Consider the following 22,388-nt stretch of genomic DNA (forward strand, 5'->3'; position numbering starts at 1 on the left):
AATGAAATTATAAAAACGTGAGTGCCACGTATGAGGCATGCAAATGGCTTCCTTTGCAGAGATGGAGGAGGTTCACTGGGCGGGGCTTATTTGCAACATAAGAGTCTCACTGTGAACAACTGGCTCCATCGGTGGGGAAGAGATCTGATTGGCTGAGAGCGATTGTGACGTTTCTCCAACCACCTTCAAGGTGTAGATGTGGAATAAGTGGCATGGTTGATGATGCGAAATGTTCCTTTCCGATCTTCATTGAGATCGACTCTCCCGAAAGAGCAACAATTCTCCGGCTTGATGCTTTTGTACGATAATTTGATGATACGACTGTAGAGGATCCCAAATCTCTCTCTGCATCTTGTGAAGCAGCGGCCAGGCCACGGTGGGATCGGCCCATTAATCAGTGGAGAAGCCGACACACCTTCCTCTTCGTAATTGTGCCTGCGAATCAATGGCCGACTTACATTAAGGCGCAACTTCGCTATCTGGCTCCGTCCTGCCCCCTTCCTGTTCGGCCGCCTCTCTCCCTCTTCCTGTTAGCGCTGCTGCTATCGCCGCCATAGATAAAAACATCTCTCCGTCTCTTCCTATCTCCCACCCTCTTTTTTCACCCTCCCCTCCCTATCTCCGCTGTGCACGCACGAGCAGGCGCTGACGCCCCGCGCCAAGAAAACAAACGGTTTGTGTAAGCGGCACGCTGCTCTTTCCTCCGCCCCTCCACCTCCACCCCTCCCGCTGCAGGCGGGGTCACGAAGAGGCTGCGGGCAGATAGCGCGCGCCCAATGGATCGCTGCTCGGGAGTCAATTAACGGGGGCCTGTGCAAATGAACAGACCAGGGGCGCAATCAGCTCCAATCTCCCACTAAGTCCTGCCTCCTGACTCATTCATTAAGGCCCGCTGGTAAATTGACTGCCACCGGACCTGACTGGATGAATCCTAAGTGGCCGAGGTCAGGAGGCGTCGTCAAAAACACGGAAGCGGGGAGGGGAGGGGAGGGGAGAGGGGGGGGATTGCACAGGGGAATCATTTCCATGGCTTACATCTTCCTGGAAAAGCATCCCGACCCGAGAGCAGCACCAATGGATTAATTTCCACTGAGGTCACAAATACCTTCCGCCCGCCAATACAAGCTTTCCAGAAAAACCTGTGTCGGTTTTTTTTCTCTCTCTCTTATCAGTGGTCACTTCCTGTGCTCATTTTAAAATGTCTCTTGTGACATTTTGGATTCTAGATAATCCAAGGTGTAATTTTGGCCTCCTCAGCACACCTAAAGCTATGGAATGAGAAGCTAAAACTGTTCTACCGCCACTCAATCGACACCCTCCAGTCTGTATACTTTCACACAGTTAGCAACAATCAAAATGCGTGTATTTACCATGTGTGAGTTCTTCCAGCAACAGCCTGGCAACTTTTCAAAAAACTGTAGTGACGAACCAATCAGCACTGGGATAAAGTCAGTCACTCCACCAGTGCGCCATTGAGAAGCGGCAGACTTCTACCAGCTGACTTGATGGTTTGTGATGAAATCTGATCGGCCAATCACCTTTACATTCTTCCCCTTTCCTGGACCTTTTCCTGCCAGCTTCTTCTCCCGTGAAATAAAAATCTGTCTTACGTAAAGGCCGTGGATGCCTTCCGTCTAAATCAAGGCAACCCCGCTGGGGCCCCCATCGCAGAGCAGCTAATATATCTTAACAGCCGCAGTTAGAGTGAGTCTGAAACAATGAAAGTCTGACCCTTCACCGTGTACCACTTGGCACTTTCAAATAAAATACGTCTGCTGCTCCTGTATTTCATTCCGCCGAAGCCGCCGCTGCCGCTGCTGCTCAGTGAGCAGTGTGATAAAAGCTTGGATCATTTTTATAAGGGCCGTAAATTGAATCTGTGGTTTGGACACGATGTGCAGTGGGGGGTGATGGGGTGGAGGCGGCTGAGGGGAGTTGCAAAGTCGTCTGCGGGCAGCCAAAATGTAGGAGACTTTCCCTTTTCAAGACAGAAAGTCTCAATTCACGTCTGTTCAGCTCGTGATCGCAGTCCGCTGTGCAGTTGTTGTTGTGTGTTTGATGTGCAAATAGAAGAAAATGTATGTGTTATATTTCAGATGCCTGTTCTTCCATTCTCTCTCCCGTAAAGATCCCATGTTGTACAAAATTCACTTTACCTGTATTGTCACAAAGGGCCCTGGTTCGGTTCCTTTGGTTAAAGGACACACCAGGTTAACTGTAGTGGTAAAGTGCAGACACCAGTAGAACATCCAAACAAGCCCCAAGGGCTGAGGATCGAACCCGTGACTTTCTTGCTGTGGGGCGACGCTGCAAGAAGGCCTCCACTAAATTTCTACCTGTTCCTAAAAAACCTGACGCCTCACTTTGGCATTTTGAGACGAGCGCAAAAAAATAAAGCCATGTTTTCCTGCCGTCCTCCCACAGCAGACCGAGCCTGTTTTGTTTGTCTCTCTCCACCAGATCTGAGAGAGAAGGAGAGACGGAAAAGAAATCCCCAAAAAATGTCCAGAGCTCAGCTCCTTCTCCCGGTCATTTCCTTGCTGCAAAGTAAAAGTATCACCTCAGGAGCACGCGGTGCTGCTCAGCGTTTCCGTGTCGGACTCGTGTTCACGGTTCCCGCAGGATCCATCCGTCTGGTTCCCCCGACGTCTCCCTGGCGAGCCGTGCATCTCTGACCCGATGGAAAAAATAATAATAAAATAAGAAGTAGAGCAAAGCTGCGCTGACAGCTCTGCGCCGCTGAGATGGGGGGGGGGGGGGAAAGAAGAGGTACAGCCGCTCTATTGGCCACATTTCATTGCATTATATTTCACAGCGTAAACGCGGCATCAAGCTGTCGAGCCCCGCTGAAATTTAGGACGCGGCGCGGACGGCTTCCCCTCTTCTCAACTCGAGCATTTCCATGGAATCAAGAGCGGAGAGAGAAAAAAAAACGAGTGGAGGTGATAGATTCGCTCAGCTTGCATTGGCGGATGTTACATGTTAGTTCATTATAAACACAATGAAAGGGATATAAAACACATCAGATCGGGCCTGTTGTTTACAATGGCGAGGGCATGTCATCAGTCCGGGGGAGGGGGGGGGGGGGGGGGGGGGGGGGGGAGGTGGTGGTGGGGGGGGTGTTGTCTTTGCGAGCACTTTTCACCAGCTGCTTGTTTTTTTTTTCCTTTTTATTCCCAGGAAAAGGAATTTTGGGCAGCGATTCATCTCTCACTCAGCACACGTCACATCATCCTTTCCTGCAGTCGCTGGTTTAACAGCAGCTCCTCTTTCAGAAACTCTTCTTTCAGTGTTGCCTTTTTCTGCATTGTCAGTTTGCATCCAGTCGCAATAGCAGATATCAAACGCACACGGCGTCATATTCCCACTTGGAGCAACAAATACAAAAGTGTTGAATTGACTCCGTGGGTTTCGCTCAGAAGGAAAACCAGCCAGAGCTCCAGCAGCTGTGCGATGTCAGACTCCATCATTTATGGATGGGGATGTTGGAAACTATGGACCTACTACCTACCCTTCCACCAGATTTTGAGTCGCAAAAAAAAAAAACACAGGAAGGACACTTTTCCAGGCAACGATTAAAGATAAAACATTGTTGTTTCTTTCGGGTAATTTGGGAGGCCAGTTGGAAGGCAAAACAGCTTCCCACGGTAATTGAGAAAGCTTACAGGGAGAATCTAATGGCTTCTAAATTGTTGCTCCTCTTTAATGGAAACTGTTAAAAAAAAAAAAAAAACCTTTCTCGCGGCTGCAGTCGCTCTGTCAGGTGGGCCGCACCTGGAAGTCTGCAAGTGGCTTTAATGCTTTCTTCTTTTTGTCTTTTTTCATTGGCCCACAGATGCAAACAAGGCCGTGACTTACGAGACAGGCGGAGCGATCGGGCGGAAACGCCTCATCGATTTAGCCATCGCTCGGCTAATCACAACGTCTGTGTTGGACTAAAAGGAAACACGCAGAGTGGTGGAGAAAAAAAAAACTCTAAAAATGGAAATTTATTTATTTATTTTATTATTGTTGTTGTCCTCATGGCTGTTCGGTGCGCAGCGAGTTAAGGAGCCAAAGTCATTTCATCTCCCGCCGACTGGATGTGACAGGTGGAGGGAAAATGCCACGATGAGACCTCCTGCGGGGATTCCCAGCCACCGCCGCCGCCACGCTGCCTGCACCATTAATGGAAGGCGGCCTCTTCTGGTTTCCATATCAATGGAGCTGAAATGTCAGGGGAGTAATATGGACATCGACTCTTGACACGGCCGACTTAATTAAAGATCGCCGACAGTAATTTGGGCGGTTTCAGTCGAGGAAAATTCAACCGTGGCATCAGATGTTCCAGTGTACCAGTGTTGACTTGGACTTTGCATCAAACACACGTTCATTTTCAAATATATTTTTTTTAACATCTTTGCAAGAATGTGCAAGGTTTGCATTGATCAAAAAACACGTTATTATAATGAATTTTACCAAAATTTTGTTTTTGTTTTTTGTTTTTAACCAGAATTGGAATTGAAGGAATGCCATTGGACGACACCGGGTTCACACCCTGGACAAGTGAAGCAACATTGAAAAAAAATAGGTCAGATTTCTTTTTTTTTATGCCAGGAAGATTATTTCCAGAGATAAAGAGGCAACATTTAGAGGTGCCGCCTTCAACTTTTAAGTGAATGTGTGCGTTGCAAAGCTTAAGGGCAGAGAAGGTGGAACTGATTTAAGTTAATGTCACATTTATACATTAAAAACAAAACTCCCTGTTGAACTTTGTAAAGCTGAAATAGTTTTTAAAGATTGTAGTCCCCCCCCCACCCCCCCAAAGCCTTCCCACTTGATCTCCAAATCTTGGAATAAGCTCCCAATCATCCGGAACCTTGTAGTTAAATATCAACTTTGAAGAAGTCTGCAGCCGCTGTGCAATGTATGTCTCTCTCTCTCTCTCTCTCTCTCTCTCTCTCTCTCTCTCTCTCTCTCTCTGCTCTCGGTTGGAGGCGGGCCCAGGATTAGCCGGAGCTAACACGAGCTGAACAGTCAGTGCACTGTAGTAAACACCCACAGGTTAGTGGTGTGTTATTTATTTATTGATTTATTTACTTATTTATTTTACATAGTGCCAGCTGATGAATGCAGCTTATTTTATTATGCAGCAGCAGCATTGATATTCCTCCACTACACTGGAGCGGCGTTTAGCATATGGTGAAGGACCAGGAAGAGTTTCTGACCTACATGGAGCTTCTTTGCTTCCCCGGCAAACTTCAGTCTCTTCTCAAGATTCTGGAGCAGGATTGTAGGATGGCACGATTGAACATTTTAACGTATGACTTTGTATCGCTGTCTTCTTTAAAATCTAGTTTTCCCCTCTGCCCAGCCAATGTGTATGAAGAGTGTTTGGAGAATATTGGTTCTTTTACTCAAACAGTATCGACAGCGACAGCAGTTAACATTGTCGCCTCACACAGTTGTTATTGCGTGTTCTCCCTGTGTCTGCAAGGACACCCTCAAATTAACCCTCAGTTTTTCAATTGTATTCATCCCTCTTCCTAATCAGCACAGTGTTTCAGCTCCAGTAGTAGTAGTCTCGGCCCAGCCAGCCAGCCAGCCAGCCAGCCAGCCACCCTGTTGTTCTTCTGGTTCTCACTTCTGCGCCCTCCCTGGACTGAAACCACTCTCACCTTCCCCACTGATTTCCTTTTCAAAGATCTGAGTCTGCACTGTGAGCTCCTCAGTCAGGAGTGGAGCAAAAACGTCTTTACCAACAAGCAAAGCCGTCAGTGCTGCTCTTTGTTCTCCTCTGCAGCTAATCTCTTTAGCAGCAGCAACTCACAATTGCTTCCTGTGTGTCTTCTTCTGGGGCTATTTCAGGACAGCAGTGGCCGCAGCAGTTCGCTGCCTGGTTTTATCTCCTCCTCTGAAGGGAAGACGATTGACAAATTCATCCAGAGGCAAATTTTTTTCAGGTTGCTGAGATGAATGAATGAGATTCCCTGTTTGTATGTGTATTGCAAGGCTAAAGATGAAAGTTATTATTATCATTATTATTTAAAAACTAAAACTATTTTAACTTTATTGCTGTTGAATTATTGACAAACATTGGTTGATTCCAGGGCTAAAAATGTACATTTTTGTCATTTAGATTTATTCACTCTATAAAAACAATAAATTGGAGGAGTTCTGGTATAAATTTACAGAAAAACTGAGCAGTTTTCCTCTTTCACTGCTCACTGTAGCTGAGGGTAATACACCGAATTCTGTTTCTTTCTTTTTTTAACTTTTTTTTTATGACTTTGTGATTCGGATCGAAAGACGTCCAGCAGTTCTGCTTATTGATTGACAAGCCCAGGGTTCTAAGAGCTTTGACAAACAGATATAAGTGGAAATAATCCATGCCAGCTACATTTGGAGCAGGGTCCATTAATATACAGGAAGGTCAGTCGATCAATAGTCAGTATTAAAGCGAGAAACACAAGGTAATGCTTTGTCTGATCAATTGACCAGCAACCTCTGGGTTTCATTTTTGATTTTTGACTTTTTTTTCAGTAAATAATTTAAATAAAGCCATTCCTAATTAAGTTCCAAATCTACTTGTGTCAGTCAGTTATTGCCATCTCTTCTTGAGCACATTATGAAGAGTGTATATGGGATATTTTACTGAAACAGCATCATTCAAAACAACCTCCTCTCATCTGCAAAAAGGTTTGTTAGCTTGTTTCAGATTCTTTTTGTATAATTAGATGGGCCAAATGTGCAAAATGTTTCAATGTTTTCTTTGTGATGGAAAAGGACAAGATAGGATAGGATGGGATAGGATATGATAGGATAGGGTGGGGTGGAATGGGATGAGATAGGATTTGGTAGGATAAAGACTTAACTTATCATTCATACCATGGCTTGCAAGTGAAGTTACTCAGAGTCTCAGTACTAATTAATGGACAACCTGCAGCAAGTTAGCCACACCTCAGTGTCAGTTTCAAATTCAAATCATCTTTATGTATGTGCCATGTGTGGTCGTGTCCGTGCACCGTGGCCATGCTACGGCGGAGCGCTCAGCCCACTCCCGCCTGCTTGGTTTCAGCACCAAGGACAGCTCCACACTTTAACCGTTGGAGCCGCGACGTCGAAATCCGACGACCTTCTCCATCACACCAAACACCGTCTGCAACACTGACCTCGTAGAGGAGGAGCCCCTCGGAGGGTACGTGAAGAACTGCGGCCTTGCAGCTGCAAGTCTTTGAGTTCCAGCTGTTTGACGCTCTGCAGCTGAACCCCGTCTGAGGAACCATGTCGACCGAGCGTCGGCGTTTCATGGGCGAATAAAACAGTTGGCCAACAATAAGAAGGTGGAAACGCTTTCATCTACTGTAGAAAAGGTCATTTTCTTTTCAACCCCCTGGCAAAAGACCTCGGCATCACAATGATGCACTAATTGGTGAACCCACTTGCTATAAATTTCTGTCAAGAACAACGTATCACATTGTGTTTTAAATTTCTCTCTACACAGGAAACCTTTCCCTCCTCTTTGCATTTATATATACATACAAATATTCCATGAGTTTGTGTATGTAGGTGTGTGTTTGTTTCCCTTTGGCTTGTTATTGTTTCAACTAGGCTGTAATCAGTTTCCCCGAAGTGTCATTGATGGAATTTGACAAACCTGATTTTCTACCTGTTGAGTTGCTGCTGGGAGTTGGTGGTAAAAATATCAGAAATTTCACAGTTGGGAGGTTTGTAACTACGGCAACCTAGAGCTGACGGTAAATGCTGCAGTTTTCACAGTCATTCCAATACCTTGTCCTATAATCCAGCACTCTCAGATCCTACATTTATGAAAGATTTTATTTTCTCCAACAGTCCTGAGAAAATATACCTGAGGACATTTTGTAAAAGAAGAAAAAAAAAAAAAGAAAAGAAAATAAACCAGCAAGAACATTATGCTTATCCCTGCGTGGCCCCTTCACTCACCTTCACAGCTCTCTCAGCAGCCTTGTCTGACTCTGATTTACCGTCTTCTCAGACTGAATCTCTTCCCTCTATCAGCCAAAGTGGTAGATCTCACAATAGGCGCATTTCCATCCAGCTGTGAAACTGCACAAATTGAAATCGCGAGAAAGAAAGTAGAAAATAGACCTTCTTGTGTGAAACATGTGAATTTCAAAAAATAAATAAAAATAAATAAGCTTAATGAGGTTGCATGTTCACAGGAAGTGGAAAATCCCAACAGGAACACTCATAGACACATGACATGCCATTAAATGGTTCAATGACTGCATGGAAGCGTGTCTGGATTTTATTTCAATGCCATGAAACGGTTTCCAGACAGACCTTATTCATTGGCCCTTCATTGGCCCTTTATTCCAGGGGGCGCCACTGTATGAATACTGAAATGATTTTGGGTTTCACTTCCTGTGAGACCCCAGAAGTAGCCGCAGTTTGCTTCCTGTTTGGCTGTATGTTGTTTCCTGCAGCATTTACTAAAAATGTCCTCGCAGAACTCAGACCACTTGTCACGTCGGTGTGTTGAACTTGCACCCACAACAAAAAGAGAGCGTTCCTGTGACAAGCAGAACAGTTTTTCACGGCCCACCCACACACGCGGAAACTAGGAGGAAGAAATCAGAAGTTGTCGAGACCACCCACCCAGTCAGAATGCTGGGATTTGGATGACAAAGCAGGAAAAGAAGATCTTCGGGTGTCATGAGAAAAGCAGGTAGGACTGATGAGGGCTGGGCAGCGTTTGTACAATGTCGTTTTATTCTATTATCAGTTTGTCTACTTCCACTGTACCTGCATGTTTATCAGGAGGGTGTTCGGGGGTTTTCTGCAAAGCTGCGGGTCAACTTGTGTGACGTCTGAAGCCACAAGGTCGATAAATGTGCCAGCAGAAATCCATTTTTTATATATATTCATAAATCTGAGGCTGTTCTTTCTGATCGTCTTCCAATCCCTCGATGGTGACAGGCAGAGGTGGAACGATAATGTACTGTTTTATGGCCCCCGGGGCTCAGAGGAAAAAAGGATTAGCACGCATACTCTTCAGAAACAGCCACGCCCGCAGTTCAGACGAGGCCTCGCGTGTGACTTGCAGGAGCAAACGGAGGGGAGAGGCTCTCTGAGTGAGCAGGAGAGGGTTAACTCAGGTCCTGAGGTCGATGTAAACTCCTGCCTGCCGCAGCGATAACACCCTGTTTGTTGCTGCTGTTGTCGTCTGTGTTTTTTTTTCTCCTCCCCTCCGTCTTCCTCTCCTCCCCTCGCTGCCGCTGCAGCAGCGGACTTAAAAATTGACTGGCACTATCTGAGCCTCTGGCGATTATCTGACATGCCAGAGGGTTCATGCCGCAAAGACTAATTAGTTTCATTAACTCGCACTCAAGATAAAAAACAATTGCTTTCATGTAATTGAAATGCTGATTTGCCAATCCCTCAGCACCCCACCCCCCCAACCCCACCTCACCCCTCCCAGCCCGCGGCTCCCTGGCCTCCTTCTCCAGGGCTGTAATGTGTTCCGGGTCCTCCTCACCTCCTCCAGCCTCTGCACTCCAAGGTTCCTCGATCCGTCGCCCCTCTCCTCGCTGTGTTTTTGTTAATTAATTTTGTTGCGTGCCGAAGCCTCTTCAGTGCGGCCGCAGCTGCCGCTCCTTTGTCTGAATGGATGTTCATGGTTGTGCTCAGTAGCTCTAGAGGAAAAAATTGCCTGTTTGGGAAAAGGAAAGCTCCTACAACCCCAAAACATCTAAGGTTGCCACGTTATGTTTTAATTGTCAATACCTTTAACCATGTTAACAATATAGGCAATATAGGTTCATTTTCAACTAAAATTACAAACACAAAATAAACACTAAAATCTCGCTGCAGTTTTTTCAAATTCTCTTTATTTCTATAAATGTTTTATGTCATTAGCTCTGCAAAAAGCTACCGGGATCCGATCCAAGACACAAAATCTTCATGTGGCTTCATGAAATCCTCTAATTATCGACCCTCTTTAATTATGGTGCAAAAATGGGAGAGAGAGAAAAAATCTTTTTCCCAGAATGTCTATGGCGAGTTTGAGGCTCAGGCTCGAGTCTCTTCCACAAGTCATTGTTGTCCAGCGCAGTGTTGAAACTCAAAGACTGCCGCTTATTTAGCATAATAAAGCAGTTATCAGACTTTAGCTGAGGCAGACTCACAATCTAATAAGCTGTGCGGGAGCAGTGTGTAGTAGTGAAAATGACACCCTGTCACCCCTGTTCTCTTTTTCCAGCTGGATACATTTCTCATCAACTTTTCACTTTGTTTTTCTAAAAGTTCCACTTCCCTCTGAAATTTCTACTGTGAATGTTCCCCTCCTGTGGTCTCTAATCTTTTTTTCAAATTAGTCCAGCTATTACCAGACTGCAGCACTGGTTACTGCCTGATTCTTGGTCCATTGCAGCACAACTGGCAGAGCTGTAGCTGTTTAACAGGACTGACTCTTCAAATGAAAAATGTCCTGTTTTGTATGGATGGCGAAGTATCACCTGTCAGACGGGTTGTCAGATCATGTCGAGTCTTTGGGACGAGAGTGAAGTTGAGAATGTTTTTCTCCAGGATTATGTTTAAGAGACATTTTTTTTTTTTTGCAGTTTAGACGGATGAAAACAATCTGATTCTTATTAATGACACTCAAGACAGTGTGGTTAGATTATATATTCATTCATTCATCCATTCATTTTCCATACCCGCTTAGTCCCGAGCTCAGGGTCACGGGGCTCTGCTGGAGCCTATGCCAGCTGTCACAGGGCGAAGGCAGGGTGACACCCTGGACAAGTCGCCAGTTCATCGCAGTAGATTATATATTTGAATCTATATTTTCTTGTATTGCATTTCTGTTGTATTTGATTATATTTGATTTTACTGTATTTATTGTCTTCTGTGTATATCACTTAAAAGCAGTTTTGCAGTGTGGTCTTACATATATTATCGATTAAATGCATTTGTAGTTTTGCTTGCCAAATCGGTCAAATGATCTTTAAAGCAACAAACACTCTGCAGCTTTTCACAAAAATATGTGTTAAAAGGAAAATCATGGTTAGGATCCATTGGCTTGGCACAGCGCCTCCAGCTGGCCTGCCATACAAATACATGATTTTGGTTACAAACTAAACCTGACGGCCAAACTTCCCACATCAACATCTTTGCCTCTAGTTTGAAAGACCAGGCAGGCAACTTGTCCTACCACCAGGGTGCCTGGCAGGCAACCAATGGGATGTAGTCTGATTTCAGGCCAGCAGGAGGAGCAGTGTCGGTGGTTGAGAGGTGCCAGCGGCTCATTATTTGAATTGTTGATTCTGAAATTCTAACTTTAAAGTTGAAAAAATAAACCTCAACTTTTAGACCGGCAGATTGAAGCCCCTCCATCGTACAAAACTCTCGTCCACGGCTCCGAGAATCGTGTTTTGCCTATAAATGAATAAAAAAGGAGGCTCTCAGCGGCAAACTTTCTCTTTTATCCACTGAACTGACGTCAACTTTGGTTCCCTCAGTTGATGTCCTCCTTCCCTCCGCCTCACTTCAGAATAATTCCCGCCCCTCCCCCTCCCCCTCCTCTTTGGTCGCTGCTCCTTTGTACAGTGAGAACACATGAAGGATGACGCGCCCCGACTTTGTTTGCTATTGTTTGCGAAGCGACACTTGGCAGGACTCCACAGCAGGCGGCGCCTCCGACCTGCTCGCCCCATGAGGAGATATCGGCATTTTGGACCAGAGGGGTCCTCCACCATCATTAATGACCTTTTCAGGCTCAGAAGCTCTACAGTCTATCGAGGACCCACCGAGCCGGGCCTCTCACCGCTTTGTTCAGGGACATTCGTAATCAAAGGTTTATGGATTTTCATATCTCGCCTTTTTAGCTCACACCAAGTGACAGAGGTTGCATGGATGGATGGATGGATGGATGGATGGATGGATGGAGTGAAACAAGCGAGTGGGGAGGAGACTCTGGCTTTGCCGGCCACTTCATTCAACTCTGGATATTTACAAGTTTATAGCCTTTCATAAACAACCTAAGTGTGCGTTGTAAACATTTATAGGCCCTCTAAGTGGCCTCCTTGACTTGTTATACTGGCAGCGGCTGGATCAACAGCAACTCTGGCCATTAAAAGGACGCAGACTCGTTTAATTATCGCACAGTCATGATGCCGATTTAAGTGTTTTCTATTTTTTTTTAGGAGGGAAGTTGCAAAGTTCCTCCCAGCAGAACCTTTCTTTTTATTTTAACAAAAGCATCTCTGCAAAATTTTTCTGCATGCGGAATCCTTGCAGCCAAAACATGCCGAAAGTGATTATCTGCCACGAGTGATTACGGCTTAATGCGAGCAGGAAGTGACAGCGGTACGGCGGTAGGCAGCAGGCAGACAGACTGGCAGGGTCGGGGCCAGACGTTTTCCTTTCCCCCTTCTGAAGCGTTGCTTCCTCAAATTTCCATTTCAATCAAGCCGAGGCTCCTCCCGGGAGACACCCGGTCCCGGGGCCTGGGTGGGAGGAGCCGGGGCTCGTCGCTGCCACCGGTGGTTAGCGTCAAGCGGCGCGTCGTGATGCCGCCGCGTTGCCTCCCTTCTGCCGCTCTCGACTCGCCGCACCTGCGAGGAGCCGCCAGGGGATTTTTGCAGGCAGCTCGACAGTTTTTCCAGCCCTGGTTGTCCTGCACGTGCACGTGATGGTGCCACTGTCTCTTCGCCACACCCAAAAATGCAATTGATCTACACGCAAAAAAAACATACAAAGGTCTCGCGCTTCAAGTAGACGCATCTCTGAAGCATCCAAGAAGCCACGCCGCACTTCAGATAGGCTGCAGGTCCATGTTGCCCCGCCCACATTACGCCACTGCACAAATCAGATCACTCCAAACAGGAAATCAAACGCACACGGTGTCCGGTGAATTCCAACACTTTCGGCGGAAAATGAAAGTAGTTTCAAAGTAGGACGATGCTAGCGACGAAGCTATCGCTTTTCTACTTGCCCAAGTATTTGCAATGAAAGAAGGTTATTATCACTAAGCACACTTCTTTCCTTCTTACTGAACAGATATTTTCAGCATCTATTACACAAGTGAAAAAAAAAAAGAAATTGAACCAAACAGCCAAGCCACCCTGAAACTGAGCTGTTCTTTGCTTCACTTCAGTCACTTGATTTGCGCCTGTTGTTGAATAATAAGGTTCCGTTGGGAGCTTGTAGTTCTCCTGTGATCATGTGATCTCTCGCCACTCTGGCTGCCCGCCGCTTCTGAAACTCGGCCAGTGTGAGTTGGCTGTTGCAGCGGAAACGTTCCGCTGGCGTTCGGCTCGCGAGCAGAATTGTTTGGCTCGAGGTTTCCTGAGATTTAATGGGAAAGAGACCTACAGACTCGTGTTTACACTCATAAAAAGGATGCATTTTCCAAGACGGAATTTACTGTTAAGTATGTTTAGAGAGTGAAATTGTAGTCAGCCAGGAGTGGTAGCCATGTAGCTGGTAATTCATTTTCAAATAATCCATCAACTAAACGATCAATCAATCAACAAATCAAACATTTATTTTCTAGTGAGTTGAAGTGTCATTGTAAAAGTACAACAAAATGAAAAGTGCAGCTCCAAAGAAGTGCCAAATAAAATAAAATACCAGAATATATTGTAAATTGTAACAATATCATAACAATACCACATAACAAATCCAACCAGTCACACCTGAAACAAACAACCTCCCATTAGTCTCCCAACTGTTGCTCTCATCACCACAATACAACGACCAAAAGTGCCTTATAATAAAAAGCAGAAAACAACAAAAGGTGGTCAGTACTAGAGTCCAACTGCATAAAGTTTAAACACACAAGGCATCACAGTCAGGGCCGTCGATGTTGTGGTCGTAACTGGCTGACAATGCACTTTCATTCCACTAGACGGCGCTAAACGTCTCACGCCGGGCCTTTAACACCGGACCGACTGCGAGCTAATGCAGCGGGTCCAACTTGAGGGCGGCTCTGCACAAGTGTCCTCTGGCCTTAGGCTGGAAAATTAATTCATAAATAATTATAAATCACGAATCCGCCGGCGCAAGTCAAGTCAAAAGGTTGCCGCCGCCGCAACAATATGGCTGGCTCGGTGCATGTGATGTGCGACTGCGCCTGCAAATGGGCTGCGCTGACGCTCACTGACACAAATACGTCCTGCATGTTTGGTAACATGTCGGCTGGTTATATTTGAATGCAATAAAAACCTGAGGATTTATTTTCTTAATCCTTCCCGTCTCCTTTCTCCTCTCAGTGCTTCTGTTTTATGGCTGCACACCAATGAATGATGCTTTAACAAGCACTTGATACTCCAGCTGTTGAATGCATTTAGATGGCAGCTTAAAGGGACAATTCAACAGAAATAAAACTTCACCTTTGTTTCTGAAATCACCATGTTTTATCTGCATATGTTTCCATGGAAGGTCCACAAAAGCCATCAGTTCAGCAGGGTGGTGGTAAACGTACCAGCTAACATAAGCTAAGCTAAGGTAAGCTAACATACATTAATTTATATTGAGAGGATGTTCCGTTTTAGTTCAGGATGTTCAGGATGTGATATTTATTTTTCTAAGTTGACTCATGAATCATACGTGTATTTTCAGAAATACATAACGTTTTTTTCACTTCTCACCAAATTATATTTATTGCTTGCAAATGACATTTGTTGTGTGGACTGGCAAAGTAACATTTAATTTTATTTTTTTTTCATTGAACATTCTAGACTCTTTCATGAGTCTGTGAGCATCAGAGGCTCGGTTGACCGCTTTCTTTCTGTTCAACTTCTGTTACGGGGATTGAAAACCAGATGGGCTTTGCAAGCTAAGCCAGAGCTGAAGGGGCTGAAGTTTCAAAATATCCCTTTTAGTCTAAGCCTCCAGTTATTCAATTTGAACTACTGTTTCCCTGACATAGTGGCCAAAACCTTGTACATTGTGCGCACAGACATATCTGAGCAGCTGTGGCCCAGTTGGTAGGTTGCAAATTTGTGTATGAGTGTGTGAGTGAATGGGTGAATGAGAGGCCAAAAGCAAAGCGCTGTGGGATACCGTGAAGGTGCTGGAAAGCACTATAAGTGCAGTCCATTTAGCATCTCCTCCGACAAGAAAATATCTACACAGAACGTCTGCACCAGAGCCTCCATCAATATATCGGCAGTGGCGGTGGCAAAGAAAAATTGTCTGCGATTTCCATATTGGCTGAACTGTACCTTCGATAGTGCGGCCAAAGTGATGGAGTCGAAGAGAGAGGGGGAAGAATGTTTCGCAGAGAGCAGCTCCCTGTTCCACTCTTTCTGCGTCTCATTATGTGCTGTCAATTGTGTAAGTAAGATGAAAAGGCTGTTTGGGTGAAAAATACAATCAAGACGTTTGTGTGTGTGTGTGTGTGTGTGTGTGTGTGTGTGTGTGTGTGTGTGTGTGTGTGTGTGTGTGTGTGAAGCCGCAGGCTGGAGATCGACCAACTAGCTCACGTGAATACCATCAGTAGGCGGATCCGGGCCGAGTCGGGGGGAATTTTCTCTGAACGCAGTGACTACAGACGGCCATGCACGATGCCGTCTCCATCCTTGGACCAGGTCTCGCTGCTCTCTTGTCCTCGGCAACGACATGGTTTTCATTTGGGGCGGCGGCGCTCCGTCGATGCCGCCATCGATCGAGCCCTCGCCACTAAATCAGTTAGACGCAGTGCTTCTCTTCTTTCAACTTTTTCTTTCGGCACTGTCGTGTGTTGTTGTTGTTGCGTTTTTTTTTTTTTTTTTGTTATCAATACTTTTCAGCTCTGCTTTTAAATTGGTTTCTGGTTAAAAGAAAAAGAAGAGAAAGGAAAAACACCAAGGTCCAATGTTACAAAACAAGCTTTTCACACTTCCTTTTGCTCCGGACCGCAGCTGAAAAATGCCGTGCCAAAACAATTTTTTTGTTTTTGCCCGAGGAGGGAAATCGATATCAGCGCAGCGAGAGGAGACACATGTCTTAAAGATGAACACAGCGCCGACCTTTTTATTTTTATTTCTTAAATGTGGTTTTTCAAAATACTCTCTGCAAACAGAGGGCTAAATTTACTGCTTTCTTCAACTTCTAAAACAAAGGGTTTGTTCTGCGAGGAGCTGTGTTAATTATTCACATGACATGTGTTCCGCTGGAGACGAGGGCGACAACTTACAGACAAAATCCAAAACATGTAAAAGACTCATTTTGTATTATTATTATTTTTATTTCCAGGCTGCTTATCTTTAAACTTGAGTGACATTTTTCCCCAAGTGTTCGCTGCATCATTTTTATTGTAACCATGACAACAACTCTTTCTATTAATAATATTTTATTTGAACTGAAAACCGCGTGAGTTTTCTGCTTTTTGTTTTTTTGATTTTCCTGTCAAAGTGGATTTTTTTTTTTTACGTTGCTTTAACAAACGCTGTCAAATGAAATGAGTCAAACATTGGAATCTTTTTTTTTTTTTTCCTCCTTTTGTTGCAGAACCGAAACCACAGCGTCGGTCCACTGGCTTTAACGTCGATTCAAATGACTTTTGCTCCACGGCAACCAATGAGCACATTTGCATTTCACATGTTTGTCACGTGTTTTAACTCTTGCGATGAGGCTGTAAACATGCGAGTCGAGACGCCTCTTTAAAATGACCAGCGGCTGTTTTTGATGCGCAAACTTGTTTTTCCAAGACTCAGAAATGAAAGAACAGCCATCATCGTCTCACCGCCCGTCAGTCGGCAGAACTGCCTCGTCACTGCCTTCTTTTTCCCTCGTCCTCTCGTACGTGCGGCTCCTTTCCCGCGCCGCCAAGCGAGTGTAGCCGCAGGCAGAGCGAGTGAGCCTTTGTTGCAAAGGTTACACCATGGCGCTCGTGCTGATCGCGTGCTTTAAAGCGGTCGCTGGAAAACCGTTTCATCGGGAACAAAGTGCCGACCCGGAATTCACAAGAAAAAAAAAAAAAAAAAAAAAAAAGAATCTGACTTTCTCGATGGCGCTCCCTGGTGTTTCACCTTTTTACGTTGCCCGTCGATCGAAGCTGGTTTTTGGTAGCAAAGAATTCTTTGTGCCGACCGTAAAACTTTAGCATCGACTCTTGGGTAGGAATTTGTGCAACTTGCAGCAGTATTAAACGCACATTTCTTTAAAAGAAAATGAAAAAAATAGTCAGATTTCATTATGAAAACCACAAAATCTACATTTATAGAGCAGCAGGAGTTTGGAGGAAGAGTGAGCGCTGTGTTCTGCTGGCGACGGGGACAAATGATTTGTTTTTTGTAGCTGTTTGCTTTTACGCATTAAACAACATCAATAAACCCCACAGAAAGCACAAGCAATCTGCCTCTGTAGCACCACCACCTGACAGCAGCCCAGATCCTCATGCTTTTCCCTCGCACGAAAGTCACTTTTCTTTTCAGAAACAACAACAAATGGATGCAAAAAGCCGCGTCGTTAGCCGCTAAAGCGAGACGCTCGCAGCGAAAAACGCTCTCGGCAGCTCTAAATTTGCTCCGTTGCCTGAAAACTGCCGGCTTCAAAAAAACAAAAAGAAAAGGTTTTCTGAGGCTTTCTTCTTCTTGTTTTCTTGAAGAAGAGAGAGTAGAAGTGCGTCAAACTGGAAAACTCTGAGCGGCGCAGTGGGGGAACTTTATTTATTTTTGTTTTTTAAATGCCACTTTAAATATTTCACAGGTTTTGGATGGGAGACTAAGAGGTTTGTTGAGGTTCACGTCATGTTAAGAAAAAAACATTCAAATGAAGCTGCAACTGGGATTTTTTTTTTTCTAAATGTCACCATTCATTTATGGCGGCGGTAACATCTAGTCAAGAAAATTAGAAAGAAAAATAAGAATTAAATTACCTACAATTTTCCTCAACAGGCCAGTTTTTTATTGTAAAGATGGCCATATGTTACTTCATGTTTTTAGAGAACTTGGATTTATTTGTACACACACACGCACTCTCTCTCTCTCTCTCTCCTTCTCAAACACACACACACACACACACACACACACATACAATCATACACTTATGTTGACATTTAAAAAAAACATGAAGGCAAGAAGATTGTTGTTTTGTCCGATCCAGCAGTTCTCATTATTCACTGGCGCCGCTCGGCACACAAACAAGCCTCCAGCGTGGGGAACTGGCCGCCTCTTTGTGCAGCCACAATGTGCTCCCTCGCCCCTGTCGCTCCTCTGAATGCCTCTTAATAGTTCAAACAGTATTTACGGCAGGAACAGGCGGAATGTCACTTCGATTCTCCTCAGACCGGCTGCGAGTCTGCGGCCAGATTAAAAACACATGCACGCGCTGCGACTCCTGTGCTTTTATTTTTTCTTTTCGTAAACACGTTTCACTCTTCAAAAAAAAAAAATAATAATAATAAAACAAAGCAGCTTTTGGAAATAACAATGCGCTAGCGGGAGCCCTGCTGGGGGGATATGAAAGGCATCTTAAAGGTCACACAGCTGGTAAAAAAAACCCTCCTCCACCTCTTCCTCCTCCTTCTCCTCCTTCCCCTCATCTTCCCTCCGCTCCTCCTCTACGTCTTCCTCCTCCTCACCCTCCCCCTTCCTCCTCCTCTTCCTCGCCCTCTCTCACCTCCTTACTCTCCTCCTCCTCATCATCCTCCACCACTGTTTACTTCATAAACCAAAAACATTTGTTCATTTCATTTGTGGCTTTTAGAGGAACTAAATATCCCAGAGATGTTTGGGCCTTCTCACTGTCTGATCTTACCATGAGCTCATTAAAAATGCATGATGTGGATTCCAGCTCGGGCTGTTGGATCGCTGCTGTTCTCCCTCCTCCGCCTCCCCCTCCTCCTCTTCCTCCCCTCCATCTGATGGAATTGAAAATGGAGAAAGGAAAAATTTGCTAAATCCACCCTGGAGGAGATTTGCATGCAAACATGTTGGTGGCAACTTGTCAGAAGGCAGAATGTACCAACCTAGTGATGTCGTTAAAAATGTGGCAAACATTGCGGGTGCAAAGTGGCTGCAGGTTTTATAAATGCTGAATGTGTGGGTGGGAAAAAGCAGCAAGTTAATAAATGAATGAATCCACTTTGGCTGATGAAGTCAAATGAATGGAAAAAGACCTTCACTGAGTTCATTAATCTACCAAGAGATTATTTACCGCAGCATTGCTTTCAACAGGAAGCCTCAAATAAGAACAGCAAAGAGCAGTGGCTAAAGGTGTCTCTCTGCTCTTGACAGACTGTGGATGGTTTAGTGGAACACAGGGCCAGATTGGAACGCTCCCCACGGGGCGGTGACACGTTCAGCGTCACTCTTTGCACTGAACTGTCACTAACTTGCTCAAGTGACAGTGAAGGAATCCGACTGGCTTGCTGGATGTGATGTAGCAGACTGAAGATCTGGCATTTATTAAGGGCATCCCCCTTTCAATTTTTTTTTGTCCAGTGTGCACAAATCCAATGCATTGTGGGAAGGGCCTGGTTATGATCCAGCCACAGCAGGGTTGTCTCAATACAGCCAGTGTAATATTGTGGTGATGAGTGTGCTGGAAAAAGTAAAATGAAATAAAAATAGACTTGGGCCCCTTCTCTCACTAAACATAACTACACACACACACAAATACACACACACACACACAAATACACACACACACAGATACACACACACACACACACACACACACAAATCAACACACTTAAGTGGAGTACGTGAAGCAGCAGCTGCCTATAGCTCCCCGTCTCTTCAACCAGCCTTTGATCAGCACCACGGACAGCGACCAACGTAAAAAGCCGCTTCACCCACTTCAGACCACATTTCTTGGGGAAAGTATGACGTATCAAGGCCAAGAGAGGCTACTGTAAACAGTATGCAATAAATCAAACACAATGAAGTATATATATACGTTTCAGAAAAACATATTTGCTTTGCTTTGACTCCATGTTCTGATCACGCAGGCTGAACACCGGTAGGTGGACTCTCCCTCATGGTTGCCGCCAGCCAGCCGTCTCTCTGCAGACGTCGGGGACACTTGGAGGATGAGTCCCCCGGGAGGTGCTGGTGCACGCGCCGTGTGTTGGGCTTAACCACCTCCGACAAGTACCGCGGTGCAATCAGGACAGTTTTTTTTTTTTTTTTTTTTTCATACGTTTGAGAACCGGCTCATTAAAGTCTGCGCTCGGCTTCTGCCGTAAACCAGCGGAGCGAGGCCGGCCATGTGGAGTATAATGTGTTCGTGTTTGGCCATGCAGCTCTTGTCAAAGAAAAAAAAAAAAACGCACCAGCTGACACAAAAATGAATCTCTTTGAATGAATAATACAAATGTTAACAGCAGAGCGTGATTGGCTGTTTGGCCAACGACAGCTTCAATTTGTCCTCCGCGCTGTAACTTAATCTGTTAAATAGCACCGACGACCCACCGAAGACGGTCACATCAAAGCCCCCGAAAGACTGAAAGCCCTCTGTGACCTCTGGGAGTCTGAGCCGTTACCTTCAAACAGATGGATGATGGAGCTGTTTGCCAGATAAGCACGCCAATTAAAAGTCGAGGTACCAAACCATCGTCTGTCTGTCTGTCTGTCTGTCTGTGTGCGGGACGGAGACAGACAGGGAGCCATAAAACAGGAGCACGGCAGCAGCGGGAGAGGCAGAGACCTCCAGCTCAGTATTGATGTCACTGATCCCACCCAGCCGGCACCAGGCTGTCTGAGCACTTTAAAAGAGGTCCCGTCGCAGCAATAAAGCGTTTGTCTTCTGCCGGCAGAGACTCATATGTGTCCAATTAATGATCTATCCATCTAATCTAATTGTTTTAGAGGGCTTTCGCTGTTCAGCCGGCCCAGGGCACAGCTGCAACCTTGGCTTCTCTTCTAGAAAGTCCAGACTGGAACAGGAGAAATAGAATTTTTCTCTTTTACTCCTGTTGTACATTTTTTTTTTTTTTTTTTTTTAAGAAAACACTATATTCATAAAGAGACCAACAACTATCTGTTAGAACTGGTGCACATGTGTGCAGCATATACAATTTTCTATGCTGTTTTTGCGAGGAGGTGTGTCATTTCACTACAGTCTCGACGTAACCTAGAGTGACGCAGAGACTTTTGCAGAGGATCTTTTTTAATGTTGTCCGTCACTTTCACATTCCAAATTCATCCTGCTTCCCTTTGATGATGGCAAACAGCAGGACGCCGTCTTTTGCCAGCTGCACCTGTTTTTATCAGAGCCATGTGGCATTTTTCACGCCAAAAGAATAAAACAGTAAAAGAGCAACCTTTCACTGTTGATGAAAAAAAACAAAAACATCAGATTGGGTTCCTTTGAATGACCTTGAATTGACTTGAAATTTTCCTTTCCTCGTTGTTTTCCAGAGGCTCTTTACTAGAGGAAAGTGTGGAACAAATCAGAACTCTAATGAAAAAAACACTTGAGAAAAATGAGGACATCGCTCCAAATGACCTCTTCAGAAAATGGTCATTTCACCCCGAAGCGCTCCAGGACGTCCACAACTTGCATCGGGCGTTGGGGGGGAATGTGCGCCTTTAATCCATCGCATCTCATGAGCTGTTGATTCGGCCCCTCAGAACCAATCTCACAGAGAGGGTCCCGGGTCAGAGGTGCGAGATCACATGTTGAAGGATTAATAAAACAGTACGGGCCACAGAGACCCTTCCACATCCGTGTCTTACAGCCACATCCATAATGCATGACCTGCTAGTGAGGAGCATCGCAGCTGAGAAGGGCGGACTCGCTCCAGCACGCCGGTCATTCCAGGTCACCGGTCCGGCAATCAGCGTTTCAGCCGTCGGGTCGCGGAGCCGCGGCCCTCTCTGTTGTCTGTGAGCAGTTATAAAAGATTCCCATAAAAGCAGCGTGTATTGTTCTTAGTTTTTAATCCAGGTTTTAAGTACCTCATCAATCTTTCATGTAATCAGTCCTTCTACCTTTTCTGTGGATGGCTTTGATGTCTGACCGCACTTCCCCAACCTGGATCCCGTCTGTGATGGAAAGCTATGCATTCGCACCGCACAGCCCTGCGAGTGCACTGTTGCTCTGCCAGCGTCCGTGTTGGTGATGATGAATCGTGAGGAAGGCGGGAAACGTCCCCAGGGATTAACGTGGAATCAACAAAAGGAGAGAAGAGTCAAAAAGCTACCTTGCTTTTTGCATTTTGCAAATAACATTTTTTTGTCTGTTACAATTTTGTCTGTCTGCTACTTGCAGTCATTTAATCAAAAAAGAGTGAATGAAGTTGTTGTTTTTCAGTGAGATGCAGTAATGCTGCCCAGTCAAAGCTCAGTTTCTGCAGGTCTTGGTTCCTGCTGGTTCTTATTTAGAAAGGTGTTCAAGGTAAATGAGTGGAGAGCACGCTGGCGTTTGTTCACCGCTTCACCGCCACTGAGTTTTGATTACATTTTAATTGTATTGATTCACATTGTTCTTTT

At 45.2% G+C, this 22,388-nt stretch overlaps 1 long non-coding RNA gene across 2 annotated transcripts; it reads left to right on the forward strand.

The window, feature by feature from the left end:
- The first annotated feature begins 4,002 nt into the window (after nucleotides 1-4,002).
- On the forward strand, nucleotides 4,003-6,512 carry LOC142880440 (uncharacterized). 2 transcript variants are annotated; one of them, XR_012925439.1, is made up of 3 exons: nucleotides 4,003-5,043; nucleotides 5,139-5,300; nucleotides 5,848-6,512. It is a non-coding gene; the product is annotated as an uncharacterized LOC142880440 (long non-coding RNA). The 2 variants fall into 2 exon arrangements; XR_012925440.1 differs by having other exon boundaries at nucleotides 5,853-6,512.
- The last annotated feature ends 15,876 nt before the right edge of the window (nucleotides 6,513-22,388 follow it).

The sequence above is a fragment of the Nelusetta ayraudi genome, unplaced genomic scaffold (assembly GCF_046127955.1).
Source record: "Nelusetta ayraudi isolate G7.1 ecotype Tasmania unplaced genomic scaffold, CSIRO-AGI_Nayr_v1 ptg000168l, whole genome shotgun sequence".
In the NCBI taxonomy this organism is placed as follows: Eukaryota; Metazoa; Chordata; class Actinopteri; order Tetraodontiformes; family Monacanthidae; genus Nelusetta; species Nelusetta ayraudi.